At 38.3% G+C, this 15799-nt stretch overlaps 1 long non-coding RNA gene across 1 annotated transcript in view; it reads left to right on the plus strand.

Annotated features, from left to right (window-relative positions):
• The first annotated feature begins 8190 nt into the window (after window positions 1-8190).
• The window catches only part of LOC148186611 (uncharacterized), a 133214-nt gene continuing 125605 nt past the window's right edge, over window positions 8191-15799 (plus strand). The window contains exon 1 of the long non-coding RNA XR_015779556.1: window positions 8191-8658. This is a non-coding gene — a long non-coding RNA (uncharacterized LOC148186611). The remainder of the gene's footprint in view (window positions 8659-15799) is intronic.

A 15799-nucleotide genomic window follows, 5' to 3' on the forward strand; every position in this document is an offset into this window, starting at 1 on the left:
CCTGGAATGACAACACTTGTCTTGTGCTGTGTTTAGGTGCCTTTCAGAAGCATTGAAATCTTTTAAACTTGAGCAAATTGATGTGATTTCTTTTGAAAACATGGGAAAAGGGCAATGAGCAACTTAGTAAAACAAACAAATAAATAATAATAAGAATAATAATATTGCAAACTGCAAGAAACTGGCATAAGGTGACAAGAAAATGACTAAAATTATTATACTAATTTTTAAAAATGTATGATTATAATTTTTTTAACTAAAAACAAATATGTCCAGAAAAACTATAATTATTCTAACTTTATTTTTAATTTATTTATTTTATTAATAATAATTTATTATTTTATTTATTTTTATTTTACAGATTTTTTTTCTTTTTAATTTTTTTCTTTCGGTTTCCATGTTTGTTTGTTTTTTCAGGTAATTTTGTAACTTTTTTTGTTCTAATTTCTTGCAAATTTTTGGGTCATATCTGAAGTTGCTCATTGCCCTCTTTCCATGTTTTCGGAAGAAGTCAAGCCAATTTGCCCAGGTTTCAAAGGGTTAAATGATACACTAAGGCTATTTTGCTGTAGAGGAGGGTGAAAGTTTAACAGTTATACAGCTTTTCACTTCGCTTTTCATCTCAAGGAAGCACATTAGCAGAGTCATATCTGCTCTATCAAAAAACACAAGGGAGCTTGCAAAGTTACAGTGAGAGTGAGATGCTCAGTAATTTACATTGTCTGGAAGCAAAAGGAAATGCCCTGTTATTGTGTGCTTCGTTGATATTGCTGCTTTTATTCCAGTAATTTAGTTTTTATCTCAGTTTTCTGAGACTGGAATCTGAGTTCACAATGTTTGTTTTGATTACTGCTACCGTATAAATAAACATCCTTATTGTATTACTATTGTCCTCACATCGACAAGTCAGTCCTCACATTCAATGCCTCTTATCACAGGAAGCTGTGTTCATCCACAGCTCAGTAAGAGTGTGGCCAAGCTCTCAGGCCCAGCAGGAAGCAGGTTATGAACCCTATCATTAGGGGAAAATTCTCAATGTGTGTACGTGGAAAACTGCACAGAGGTGCATTCGCAGGGGTCGTACAGAACGATGCCATCAAGATAACTTACCTGTCCTTGCCTGCCTGAGGCTTGTACTGTATGGGAGGCAGTCTGGGAATGAGCCTTGCATCCTCTATACCCGCACCTCAACCCATCAACCTCTCCTTTCAACGGCAGGCGAATGTGTCAACCAAGAGAAGGTCCTCATGTTTGCTGAGGTCAAAGTCATCTGTCAAACCGGGGAGACGGCTGGCTGGCTCCGCGGAGGTAATTGGTAGCATTGCTGCCTTCTAGGAGAAGCTTGACAAAAATCTTGCAATGTGTCAGGCAAGTTGGTTCGGGGAGCGTGGGTTCCTTGCTTCTCTGATGGCTGGCTGCTCAGAGAAGCAAACGCACACGCTTGAATGCGACAGCACATGAAAGTGACACACAAATGCTATCAGGCAAGGCAGCAATCAATGGCAGTTGACACTTTTTGCTCCAGATGATATAACCACTACCTTTTATCTGCCACCAAAATGCCCTGAGAAGTCAAGAGTTGTTTCAGCAGTGTTTCATATGATGGCATAATGAAGAGTGTTTAAAGGAAGGCCAGGCCTGAAGTTTTCGTGTTGTTATTAGTGGATATGTGTGACTGAAGAGGTGGCTTGAATTGTGACATACTTGTGCCTTAGAAATCTCCCCTGGAGATGTTTTAGCTCCAGGCCAGGGATAACGTCCAATCACATTTCAAGGCCAATGCTATGGTTGCCAGGATACAGGCCCTCATATAAGGACTAGCTCCACTCAGGCTTTATGAATAGACGGCTGAGCCAAGTAAAAATCAGGGAGCTCGTTAACCACCTTCCTTGTAATTCTACTGTTTTAAAGGTCCAGTGTTTAAGATTTAGGGGGATACATTGGCAGAAATGAAATATGATAAAATAAATATGTTCTCTTAAGTGTATAATCATCTGAAAATAAAAGTTGTTATTTTTTAGCCTTCATATCTACGTAGGCTCTTGTCTACGGTGTCCGCCATGTTGGACCGCCCTGTTCTCATTCCAAACTCATTAAAAACCTCTGCATCCAATCCCGATGCCAGTCACCTTTTACGTACGCATGATATGACCCTGGACGACATCAGTTGAGAGCGTGGTCCTGGACAGCAGATGCAGAAGGATACCTAAAACGTTACATGTAGATGTGAAAGTCGATGTGTTGTTCTGCTGCTTTAATCGAACTTATAATGGCAATAGTGAAATATTTTTCCGTATCTAGAGCAAGACATACTTGCGCAATTGTTTTTGTCTACTTCTTGGAAAGATTGTTCACTGTAATAATAACCAAACCTGTATGGCTTCCAGCTAGACCTCTGCTTAGTGCTAAACCTTTTAATCCTCACTGTTGTGTTTGCTCAGCAGTAAAATGGCCTCAAGGTGCACAGGGAGACTCACATTTCACCATTTAAAGTTCTGCTAAAAGGAATGCAGGTTGTTTTTATGAAGTGCTGGTGACTGACCTACAAAGACTCTCCCTAAACGGTACAAAACCTTGAAGTCATAGGTCCATAAATTAAAGGCCTGACGCCAGATCTGCTTCCTCCTCGACCACGAGCCGTATCTGCCCCTCCTCTGAGTCCCTGCATTTGCGACAAGCTCCCTGCTGTAAGTGTCTCTGCAACTTACCTGATACATTCACCTGCCAGTCCGCTCCATGTTCAATTTCCCCACTCGAACTCTGAACTATCACCTGTGTGATGAGCTCACCCTAGTCTCTCTACGAACTCTGCTCGACCCTTGAACTCTGCTCCAACCGAGAACTGATAACTGTCCTTACTTACCTGCAATCAGATTATACTCACCTTTGCTCCATTCAGTCTAACAAAAAATTAAATAAAGGTCATTACCAGCTACTCACCTGCTCTGTTGTGCTGCATTTGGGTCCTATCACACCCCATTACAAAGAACAACATGTCTTGTAACTCTAATGATGAATACTCCCGCTGGCCTCTCTGTGGAGAACTCAGCGAGGTAATTCCACTTTTCTTTGCTATTCATCAGTCTCCTCATAATATTTCTCTTGTGACTTTACTTGACATATGTCCAATGAAAAAAAAAACAAAAAGGCAAACATCAGACAGATATCAGATTGGTCTGGAGCCTGCGGAGATGTTCCTTTCCTCGGCTCTTGACAGATGAACAATGAGCCGAGAATCTTTTGACTTTGGTACAATTGAAGGTCTGTCCCAGCTCTTTTGATTTTGCTCAGCAGGCAGGTGCTTGACTGCAGAGGCCCGAAACAGCTGCATGTGATGGCTTGGAAAAGTTGACCTTCAGACAAGTGCAGGCAACGGCAGGCTTGTGGGATATGGACGCTCAAAGGTGGGCTGCCTGGCTGGTCAACACTTCAGTGGACTCCTGCGGCTTTCTGTTCATGTCCTCTCATCCCATTCTCTGTTGTGGATAAGAAATAATGTAGCCTAAGGCCATATTCTTATTTCCGACTAACCAACCCAATTAGCATGATAAATTTTGCCATTGGACTTTTATGCAAACAATAGATATGTTACATTTGCACATTATTAAGTAGCACATATGTTGAAACTTTAGGTTTTAACAATCCTTTGGTTGACATGTGGTTAAATTTAGGCACAAAACCCCCTTGATTATGGTTAGGAAAAGATGTTTTGCCTTAAAATGCCTGGTTTTGGTGGCCCAATTTCGGCTGGAAATGCAGTGATGTCTTTGTTTAAAAAACAATTGCTTTTTGTGGCGCTACTCCAGGTGGAAACATGGTGATATCCCAGCAAAAAAAAAGAAACAATCACTTTTTGCTGCACAATCCTAGCTGGAAGAACAGTGACATTTCTGTAAAAACAACAACAACAACAACAACAACAACAACAACAACAACAACAACAACAACAAAACACATATTGTGCCACTATCCCAGCAGGAAAAGCAGCAATGTCAAAGTAAAAAAGCAACCGCTGTTTTTGGCAGCATCTCCGGTAGAAACTCAGAACTCTGCAAATGTAGTGGTGATTCTGACAACTGTTTTTGTTAGTTCTCAGCGGTCTTGGCAGGCTTGTCACTGGGTGTATCTGATCATTTGCTATTGATATGATTCATATGAAATGTACAAAAGAAACATATCTGGTTTGCAGAAATGTATAGTGCAAACATTTTCTTCAGGCCACTACACTGCACTAGGCTATGTGTTTCAGACATTTGTGTGGCACTGGAGTATGGTATGGTTGTCTGTACAAAATTAAAATGATTTTCAGAGTCAGAGAATTTTGTTGTAATCTAAAAAGATGTGAGAACTACTTTTTTTCAGTACCTCAGATAAAAATGTATTGATGTAAAATAATCTGTGAGGCATACTCTGTGGCTGAATGATGGCATGCTTGAAGGAGGATAGGGAAAAAGAGAATCTGAGTTAGTGAATAAAAGAGGTTTCTAAAAGGGAATAAGATGATTCAGGAGGCACAGTGCAGCACCTGGGAGACTGATGACCACCTTGCATACAGTGTGGTGCAGTCATGGGGACAGCTGCGTTTTAACTGGAAACAAATGGCTTTATTCTCACCTTTGAAGCTTTTATTCATCATGTTACCACTACATTGCGTACACATTGGATGAAGTTGTGTGTGTGAGGGCAGTGCTTCCTTTTGTTAGAAGCCTGAAGTGTGTTTCACAATGACTGGATGATTTGGTGCTTTATTGTGCTGTCTCATCATGAGTCATCACATGTCAGTTCTCGTTTTTTTCCCCTTCTGTTTGCAAGTCAGCCTTAGATGGGGACAATAATAATTCACCACAATTTGTGCATTCATTTGTGCTAACCCTTTTCTTTTGGTGCATTTAGATGCCTTACACAAGTATTTAAACCTTTTAACCCTGAGAAAATCTGTTTTGATCTATTTTAAAAAACATGGGGGGAAAAAGGCAATGAGCAACTTGGCAAGATATGTCCTGTGAATTGCAAGAAATTAGTAAATTTACAAAAATAAAAATTAAGCAAGGAATGTTTTTTGTTTTGTTTTTTATTTATTTATTTTTTTTTTACAGAGAACCATATTTCTAATTGTGTGTATATATATTTAAAATTATCTTACAAAATAATTTTAAAATAATTTTTAAAATTTTTTTTAGGTCATTTCCCTTTTGTTATTTTGTTTTTTTTTTATTTTTCCATATAATTCTTTCTTTTTATGCTAATTTTCTGGTAATTTTCTTGTACTTTTTACTAATTTCTACCTAATTTTTGGGTCATTTCCTCCTAAATTGCTCATTGCCTTGTTCCCTTGTTTTTAAACAAAATCAAGCTAATATGCCCATGTTTCAGTGGGTTAACCAGAGTTACTCATCACTGTGCAGCTCAGGCCCATAGAGAAGGAGAGCATGGATGATGGCTTTGTAAGCTTTTTGACATGCTGAGGTGCTCTCCAGTGCAAACGTAATTATGGCCTGACAGCGGGCAGAGGCCCTCACAAAGGCCCGATAATCAGAAGCTGGTGATCGGAGCATGCAGCTCATGACCAGGAGACGCAGTGACGCTGAAAAGTAATTAAAGTCACCCACAGAGTGGAGCCATGCAAACTGAACTCCCAGCTTGCAGCAACACCCCTTCTTGGCTTCTTGCTGTGCTATTATTCTCTCTCTTCATTCTTGTTTCATTTTCTCCAACATTCTGCTGCTGCGTTCCTTCCTGCTCCCTCCCTCCCAACCTTCGGCTATCATCCTCTAAACTCCTGTCTTGCTTTTTTCTACATCTGTCTGTCATTCTTCCAGTCTGTGAGTGCTTTTTTGTCCTCTCCATCCATCACCCGCTGACTCATGAACACAGCAGCTACCTGTTATGTGCGAAAGCAGAGAATAAATGGACCACAGCACCCCTCAACCCTGTGCCCCACACACTCTCTCTCTCTCTCTCTCTCTCTCTCTCTCTCACACACACACACACACACACACACACACACACACACACACACACACACACACACACACACATGTTCGTTCCAAAACACAGAGAGTAAAATAGATTTTTCCTGAAGCTTTTATTTTACAGTGCACTTTTGCGAGTCATTATGGTGCTGCTTGCGAAGGCAATGTAGCTTAAACACAAGGTAAACACTCTCAGGTCTGTGTTGGCTTTTTGTGTTTGCATGTGTGTGTATATTTGTGCAGACATTACTTATGCCTCATGTTACATCCTCCCAGATCTCTCAGATGTGAGACCACTTTCCCTCTACAACGAGCAGTGTCTATCTAAATGCCGTGCGTACTGCAGAGTGCGAGCTTATCTGCAGCTAAGCCTTTATGCTATGCAAAGGAGTGAAAGATTACCTCTTTCACTGCTCCCCTGTTCATAACCCCCTGGCTCACCCGTGGGGAGCTCAGAGTAAATGTAGAGAGAGGGAGGAGGGCATTGTACAACTATGTGGATTGGTGACTTAATCCCTTTTTATGTTTGACACAGTTCAGGCACTGTATACTCCCACAGACTAGTGTCTATGCTTGTTTTGTAACTAATGAATGGATGTGTAAGAGGTAAGTGCTCACAATTTCTCCAGCTCAGAGACGAACTAACCAGCCAATGAGCATTGATACGACACGGTGATGAGCCAATAGAACGAGCATCAGTAGCGAGTTAAATGAGAGTGTAGACAGCATGTCAGGGGAACGTGTGTTTAATCCCTACCCTGAGGATCAATGAAGTTCAGTTCAATTACACGCAGCATTGTCATTTTGTCTTAGTGCACACATGTGAAACACACTCAGATTAATGTGCTCAGTTGTGGAAGAAGGGTTCAGTTTCTTTGCTTATTGGAGTATTTAGCGACAAAAGAGACAGAGAGTAACCTTTGGTGGAAGCCAGCAGAACTAAAAGGAGTGAATATGTTTGCCAGAAGGCCAGACACATGTACACCATTCTGAATGAATGTTTGTGTTACATAGTATCTGTTGAACTTGTAACTTGGCAACTGTTTGCCAACACATTCAATATATCAACTTTATGAGGTGATAGTATGTTAGTGTTGTGTCAACAGCTTATTGCTTTGCCCCCAATAGTCACCAAAAATGAAATGTGTTAAGCCTACCAGCAAACTATACTGAAGGTATAAAAAGATTAGGTAGGGTGCCAGCTGGCCTGCTGACCATTGTCTAATTCATAATGAAAATAAATTAATTAGCACTGGCATTTTCTTTTGGCCTGTCAATGTAATTAAGGCACCGGATTGCACTAGAAAAAAAATTAAAAATAGAACTTGTTTATTGAAAAACTTCTGCCAGATTTGCCTCTAGTCAAAGATAAGTGAGGACAGTTAACATTAAAAGGTTGAAAACAGGCAATACATTTATCATATAATACTAATTATTACTGTTATTCATTTCCTGCCATTTTGCAAAAGTTGACCCAGGCAAAGCACGTTGACTATCCCTGGTTTAGTGTTTAAGATTAGTGACATCTCGTGGTGAGATCGCAGATTACAACTAACTGAAACTTCTTCAATGTGCCAAGTGTGTAGGAGTACACTGTGAAAACACAAAAACATGAATGGTCCTGTCTAGAGCCAGTGTTTGGGTTACCATCTATCTAGAGCCATCCTGGGCTACTGTAAAAACAACATAATGGACTCTGTATGTAGATATAGCCTAAATAAAAAACTAAACTAAAGGCTATTATTTTCAGGTGATTATAAACTAATGAAAACATATTTATGAACGTTAAATTTCTGCCAATATAGCTCCCTAACTCCTACACACTGGACCGTGTGATTATTTAGTGTTAATTTTATGGTGAAAAAAAATACTTACTTGCGTTAATGTAACAAAGTTGTTTTTTGTGTGCTTGTTCTTTTGTAAGTGGGCCTAAACTATTTTAAAAACTAGGGAATTTAACTTTAAGCCACTAAGGCAAACCCACTTTTACTTCAAATACTGTACTTCTATGTACTTCTATGGTTAAAGATGCATTTGTTACAAAGTGAAAAGAAAGGGTACATGAATGAATTCTAAAAGAGTGTGATAATGGAGCCAAATAGGGGAAATAATTAAGCAAAAGGAGGCGCTGACTGTGGCCTTAGGAGGGCGGAGCTTCACAGAGGTGACTACCTTTAGTTTCGCAGTGATTTTAGTGCACCACGCACGCCACGTGACACCTAGGATGATGCGCGTCATAAACAGGTGCCCTGACAACAGTTCACCACGTTGTTTTGTTTGTTTTCTGGTGACAAGTACAGGAGTGAAAGGCAACCGCTTTTCCGCGAGCTATCAGATGTGAGAGTGTGGTCTTTACAGTGTACAGCGGCATTAGAAGAAGAAGAAGAAGAAGAAGAAGAAGAAGAAGAAGAAGGTGCGCTGGCTAACTGCTAAATGCTAATTGATGAGGGAGGTACTTGAGAGGCCTTTCGCTGTTTCTTTTGACAATAATCCTCGATGTGACCACAGAGCCTCATTTAAATCAAACTTTTTTGAAGACTTTAAGAAGCGCAGTGGGACACAGACACTGAGTGGACTGGTTATTCTGGGACAGAGGCGAGTGGACTGGTTATAGTGTGTACTGATGAACCCACAGCAGATTGAGGACTTCGCCGTGCACAAGACTCACAGAATGACGTCAGGACAGGTGAGTAAAACCAAAAACTGACTTATTTTAACTCACTATAAGTCAAAGTATTAGCACGCACCGTGTTGCAACTTCGCCTGAAGAGGTCCGTTTGTGTGCTTAGTAATGTGTAAACACTATGTAGCTCTCTTTCTGCTCCAAGAAGTGTGTTTGTGGCTCCAGTGGCTGTGTTGTCTGCTTTGGCGATGTTTTATTCTACTGTTGACTCTGCGTGAAGTGTCAGGTTGTTTCATTTCTGTGGCCTCATGATGCTTGTTGCAGACTTTAATCTGCTGTCGACCATTTTTGATTAATTGTCTGAGTTTTGTTACGGCTACTCCCAGGAATGGTTTGCATATTTAATTGCTCATTGTCTAAACAGGATTCAAAGTGCTGTCCATAGCAATGGAATTTATTATTGGTTTATACATAAGAGGGCATATTTCTGATGTTGCCCCACTTGTGTGGACATTGACATTGTAGGTAACAGTTCTCTTACTGTAGTACTTTTTCCATCCCTGCTTAAGAGCGTGAATATTGACTTACAGTTGCCAGGGGCCATGAAACAGGACTCTGAATGAATGCTAATTTTGCTCTGTATGTTGCATGTGTGGAAAAAACAACTGTTTGTGAACAAATTTGACATATTAACTTTTAATATGTTAGCTGTGTTTACAGCTTGTTCCTTTGGCCCTAGATGAACTTAAAGTAGGTTATGTAAAAGTTATAATACCACAAAGTACTGCCAGCTAAATACCAGAAGTTAAATCACTTAATGGTCCCTGTCAGACTGTGAAATTATTAAGTGTAACATCATAATATTGTATTATTATTATTATTATTAATAAAATATAATAATAGTAATAATTAATCAATCAATAAATCAATATGTTACCAGTTTTAAAATTAGGTCAACCCTAGCTGGTTGATGCAGAGCTCATTTTCCCTTTAAAAAAAAAATAAAAAAAAAAAAATACACAGTTACAAACTTCAATTCTGGTTTATAATAAGGGCTGGGAATTACATTAATATTCTATTTATCGTAATATGAGAGTAGAAATTATCTTAAATTTTGGATATTGTAGATATTGTGTTTTTATTGTGTTTTTCACAGTAAAGGGATGTCATTTTCTGAACTTGCCAGAATGATCTCGCGGCTCTGTTATTTGCCTTTAGCCACAATACTGATGATTATTTATCAAAAAAAACATTGCATAAACATTTTTTGAAATCACCAATAGTCAACCCTACAATATTGTCACAATAGAGATAGAAATATTTGGTCAAAGAAATTGTGATGTTTGTTTTGCTTTTTTTCCCCATATCGCCAGCACTTGAAGTTATAATGCAAGTTTTGTATATGAAATCCAATTCTGCAAATATCTTGAGTGAAACTCCTGAAAAGTTGCAAAATAATCTGGAGTGAAGAGGAAAAGGGCAATATTCCCCTCTGAAATGTATTTAAGTATAAAGTCACATACATTTGAAATGAAACCTATAAATACAGAGATAAAAATAAATAAATAAGTAAATAAAGAGACAAAAACAAATAAATAGATAAAATTATAATAGTAATAATAAGAAATAAATAAGTAAAGTACTCAAACTGTAAATAAGAGGTAAATGACAGGATAACACCACAAAATAATATAATATAATATATATAAATATGTTAAAAAATAATAAAATGATATATGAAGTAGTAAAACTGTGAAACAGACTAAAATGTATAAAGAAATAGTCAATAGATACATAGATTAAGTTAAATTAAAGCCATACTCAAAATTTAGGTCTTGAGTTTGCTTTGCTTTTAAAAATATCAACCCAAATATACTTTCTACTTTACTTTAGAGATTTACCTAAGCATGTAAATGTAGTGACTAATTTCATAATTGGTTTGAGTAATTTTTAAAGGAAAAAAAGAATCACAAGCTTCTTAAAGGTATACAATGCAGGCTTGTCGGTTAGACTACTGTAAATATGTTCGCTAGCGAAAGTGAAAGATTTACTCCCATCTGGCATTTCACCCTACTATATTTAGTATATTTACACTTTTTTGTTGGCACTAAGTCTCTGGAGTACCTGCTGCTTATGGTCTGGCACCTGGTTGCTATCTTTTTTATAAAGCCCTGACCTTGCCTGAGTGGTGTGGGGATACACGCCCATAAATGTTCCAAACACAGAAAATAAGAAGAAAATAGGAAAATACAGATAAAAGGCAGAAACTCTGCAGAAAAATACGCCGCCACACACTTTTAGTGTGTTATGAGTGATATTTGAGAGGGATTACTTCTGTATAAGTCCATGCATTGTTTTCTTTCGAACATCCAGCATTGTATTTGTTTAAATGTGAATGTTTTTTTGATATCTTTACTCCTCTATGACAGTATATCGTAGGGTTGTTGACAAAACAAACATTTGAGGTTGTCATTGTGGGCTTTGATCAATATTTTCCACTTTTTTTTTTTCAAACAACTAACTGCGAAAAAATCGACAATGACAATAATGAGTAGTTGCAGTCCTACTGGATATCCTGTGAAATGCAGAGGCACAGTCGTAATCCTGCTGTTTTGCTCTCAGGCAGGCTGCGATAGAAGCCGCACAACGGTTAACGCTGCTAAATTGATCTGTGTATTTTCGTACAAAGGGACCTATGTACTCAACATCTTATCCATGAGCTTGAGGTGAGCAGCCAGTTGGCTAATGGGGATTTTTGGGGAATAAGAATCATTAGAAAGCTCAGTGGCATGAAGGACCACAAAGGCTGCAGCCACAACCACTGTATACTCATTTAGTCGCCATGGCCCCGTGTGGCTGAGCAAATCCCCTTACACTGTGCTCTTTGTTTAATTTTCAGCTAATCTCTTGCACCATTTTCACTCTGCCACCAGTGAGGAAAAGTGCTGACTTACCATTTGAGAGGGGGTTAGACATTAAGCAGCTTATACATGTACTGTATACACCCACACTTAACAATACAAGTGCCAGTTCTTCCTGCTTGGTTTAGTTTTTTTTAAGTTGTTTGAATCATTTTACCTTTACTGCAAGAAATAATCAACTCTCAGCTGGTCCTAATTCCAATTCATACCATGTATGATTAAAAAACTCAAAGTCGCCTAATTTCTATTCTCCTCTCAGGTGGAGGTCCATTGCAGAGAGATTGGCTGTGATTGTGTTCAGGCACTCAGGTCTTTGGGAGGAAACTAAAAAAGTCAGGTATTAAGTAGGCTGACACTGTGCCTTTTGAACAAGGCAGCCCAGACAGCACAAGGTACCGTGCGCCCCTTGATGCATGAGTGACATGCAATAGAGGCTGTTATTGAGTGAAAGCACCCCACAGGATGATAACAGAGTACCGCTTCATTTCAATATTTCCCAGAAGACAAAAATACCACTGTGCTTGAGTAGAGGACTGGAAGGTTTTGTTTTTACCTTGTTGTTTTCTGTCTTAATTTCAGTCTTTATTAAACCAAAATAGTAAATTGCAATATTCAACAACCCCATAAGAGAATTCCTGCTGAAGTTTATCTTTTATGAAAAATAGGCAAATATGGAAGGCACTGCTGTAAGCTTCACTGTAGAAAAGATCAGTATGATTTTGTTTTTTTCTGTGGGGAGTTTGGACATTTTTACATCCAGGTTTCTCTCACAGCCAAAGGATTATGTCACTTGAGTGTGTGATGTCTGTGCTTGCTTTGTGATAGTTTTGCATTGTGTTTTTGATACTTCCTCGCCTTCTACCGCATGCTGAAATGGACCCGAGCCCCTCATGACTTTGACCAGGAATATCCAGAATTGGCACTGTATAAGTACAGAATATCCAAATTAAAATTCAGAATATTCAGTATTGTCTGACAGTATGGCCTCATGAATGACACAAAGCTTTCAGAGAACGCTCCGGTACACTCCATTGGCCCCATTAGCAGCAGTCAGCGATGTGATGTCAGTGTTAACACTGCAGGCTGAGTGCACAAAGCTGGTGGCAGAATAACACATTTCTAGGAAACCGCAGCAGAACGTACAGTGGAACTCATGGATGAAATGACATGCGGCCTATCTCCTGTTCTGTTGCAGCTATTAGAGATAAATGGATGTAATGATGAGCTCATAGGATGTGGAACATATGTTATATGTTTTGGCACATCAAGTCTCTTCGTATGGTCTCTTTTAGCAGCAGGAGAGACATTTACTTCAATCAAACAAGCTTAGTAACCAATGTCCGCTGATGTATGAGAGAGAGCAACTGAATAATACAGACAGGAGATGAGGAAGGCTGCTGTGAGCGAAAGCTGCCATCCATTTTGCATCATCTGTGTTAGGGCTCATTTACACTCTTGTGTACGTAAATAGATACTTCCATTTCACACATTGTAAACATCATTCCCCTTTTTATTCCATGCCTCCTTTATGTTGGCATAAATGCAGCCATTAAATAACACCAGTGGGCGGAGTAAAAAGTTTCACTCAACAGAAAAATGAGGCGACGGAGGAGAAGGCAGTAATAATTTACCTTTTAATGGAGGCTGCGTTGTAGACGGTGTATGTGTGTGTGAGGCCAATAAATAAATAGTGACATGTGGATGCAGAATTAGTTTCATTATATTCCTGATTTGGTCTGTTCCGTCATTTTTAAATATGTCTCCTATGTTTGTATTTCGCTTGAACTACGCTACACTGCGCCCACAATTTCCCTTGGTACTGTTCTGTTTCGCCCGTACCTGTAAGCTTTCGGAAAATGTAAATGTAAATGCAAATACGAACAAAATGAATGCAGACTACAGACCGAAGACTCCATACAGGTCCGCATACGTATCTAACATTAAGCATAAATGAGCCCTTAGATATTTAATTATGGAAGCAAAAAAAGAGACAAATAGTTTTTGAATTGAATGAACAGCCACTGATTCATAGAATTAAAATAGTTAACTTGTATGTGAATTTATTTGTTCAGCAATCCCCTCTTTGAAATTTAAATATGAAAAATTCTTGATTTGCAGAAAACCTGAATTTGAATATATTTTTGAAAGTTTGTTCAAATTCAAATTTTAGAATTAAAAAAAAAAAAGAAAGGAAAAAAAAAAGATTCAAGTTTCTTAATTTCGATTGGTCTAATTCAGATCCCAAAAATTCAAGTCCAAAAATGTCAAATAGCAACATCCAGGCCTTTTGGATTTGAATTTGTGAACAATTAAAAAAATAAAAAATCTAATCAAAAGAGGTGAATTCAGATAAAACAATTTCAGCTACATGGTTTAAAAGTAAAATATGTGATTTTATAAATGCTGTAGTGTTTAAAATTCAGTATCCAGTGGCTTTTAAAATTCAAATAGTTATGTCACATAATTGCTTACATATTAAACATTTATTTCATTTGCTCCAACTCAGTATATATGTGTATATCAAATAGTGGAAACCCAAGAATAACTGATGAAGGGAAATGATATGACATGATATTATTTAATGGATTAATGACATTTAAGGGCACGTTGTACATTTGTCTCAGTCAGTCTCTTGCTCTCAATATATTTCTGCAAAGTTAATATTCCTGTCAAGTATTATCTCTAAGAACATTAATAGAGATCTCTCAGTATGAGAAAACTGCTCTGGAACAATAAACATGAATTCAACTCATCTGACGTTCAAGTCTTCTTCAAGGTTAAGTTAAGAAACTGCAAATAAAAATACTATGATTGCATTTTACATCAAGTGAATAATAATCATCCTTGACACACATGACAGGTTTCTATGCTGTAGTGGAATGCTTTTAGGCTGAGAATACTACAAATGTTTCACATTTTCTGTGTAGAAATGCATTTTAAGAGCTATATGGGTGTTTTTTTCTCTGATTGGCTGATCTGGTCTGCTGCAGTTTAAGACCCCATAAAGCCCATATCTGAGGTTGTATCATGTTGTTAACTTCAAACAAAAATACAGGAGGGAATGCATGAGTATGGGGCTGATATTGGTCATGCAACAATGGCAGCCAAATGGTGTATTATGATGAAAACCTTGGTAATCAGATGGTCTTTAGTTATGTTAGATTTCACCAGAGGCATTGTTTCCATTAAGATAACACGTGCATGTTTATCTGTGACAGAGACAAATATATATTTTTTTTTATCTCACTGTTTGTCTTAGGTATGGTTTTTAATCCCGTACGATCATATCCAAGCCCTCTGATCCACCTGTTCCTTGTGTGAGTTGCAAATATTAAAACAAAGATGAAAAATAACCTGGCCAGGTGCATGAAAACACTGCCCTCTCCTGGACTCTTCTTGTCATGATGTGGTTGTCATATACTGTACAGTCTGGGTCAGTGGAGCCAGGTATCAGCTCTCCTGACAACAAGATTGACACATTTTTGGATGTCTCTAAAATGTAGGCAGTATACTATTTTTGCCACCTGTGTCTTCATCATCATGGGTCATACATGAAATAAGACTTTTTACATGTATAGGATGCATGTGGGTGATTAATCACTTATACACTTTAATACAGATACCAACATTCTGTTCTTGCCATTACCATGGAAGCGAGGCGACCTAATATCTTAACTTTCACGCACTTTAACTCAAAGATCAGAAAGAAAACAAACAAGCTTTCTCTAAACTTCTGTGCAGCCACGGTGGTTGCTTCTGTTAAAAGTAAGTACTATTTCAGATTAATAGTTTTATTTACTGTTAGCAGTAGGGCTGCACAATTAATCAAAATGTTACTGAAAATGCAACATGGCCAAATAGATAAAGCCCCAGTTAGCGCTGTATCGTATGTGATGGGTGTTGATAAGGACCGGGTTATTTGTGTGTGGCCTGGCCTTTTTTGTGGTAATTACAACTCATGCATAGGCTGTGCTGTATCATTATTGTGACAAGAAGCAGTTGTGCTCATCTGTATGTGATGAGTAATTTTAACCGCTGTTGATGAGGACTCAATACCTTGTAGGCAGTCTGGCAAGCTCTTTTGTTTTAATGCTCATATGTAGGTTGTCTTACTCTTTCAACTGTCCATGTCTTATTGTGCTGATGGTCTATAGAATAGTGTCAATGCAGAGGATTCTGTGCCCTGATTTAGTTGACCATATTGTATCATACTGTGATGCTGGCTTTGATATCAGTGGTTATTATCTATATCTCAGATGTGCTGACATTACCCAAGTAGTAGG

Source organism: Plectropomus leopardus, chromosome 17, assembly GCF_026936395.1.
Source record: "Plectropomus leopardus strain MGB_pleo_1.0 chromosome 17, ASM2693639v1, whole genome shotgun sequence".
NCBI classification, from domain to species: Eukaryota; Metazoa; Chordata; class Actinopteri; order Perciformes; family Serranidae; genus Plectropomus; species Plectropomus leopardus.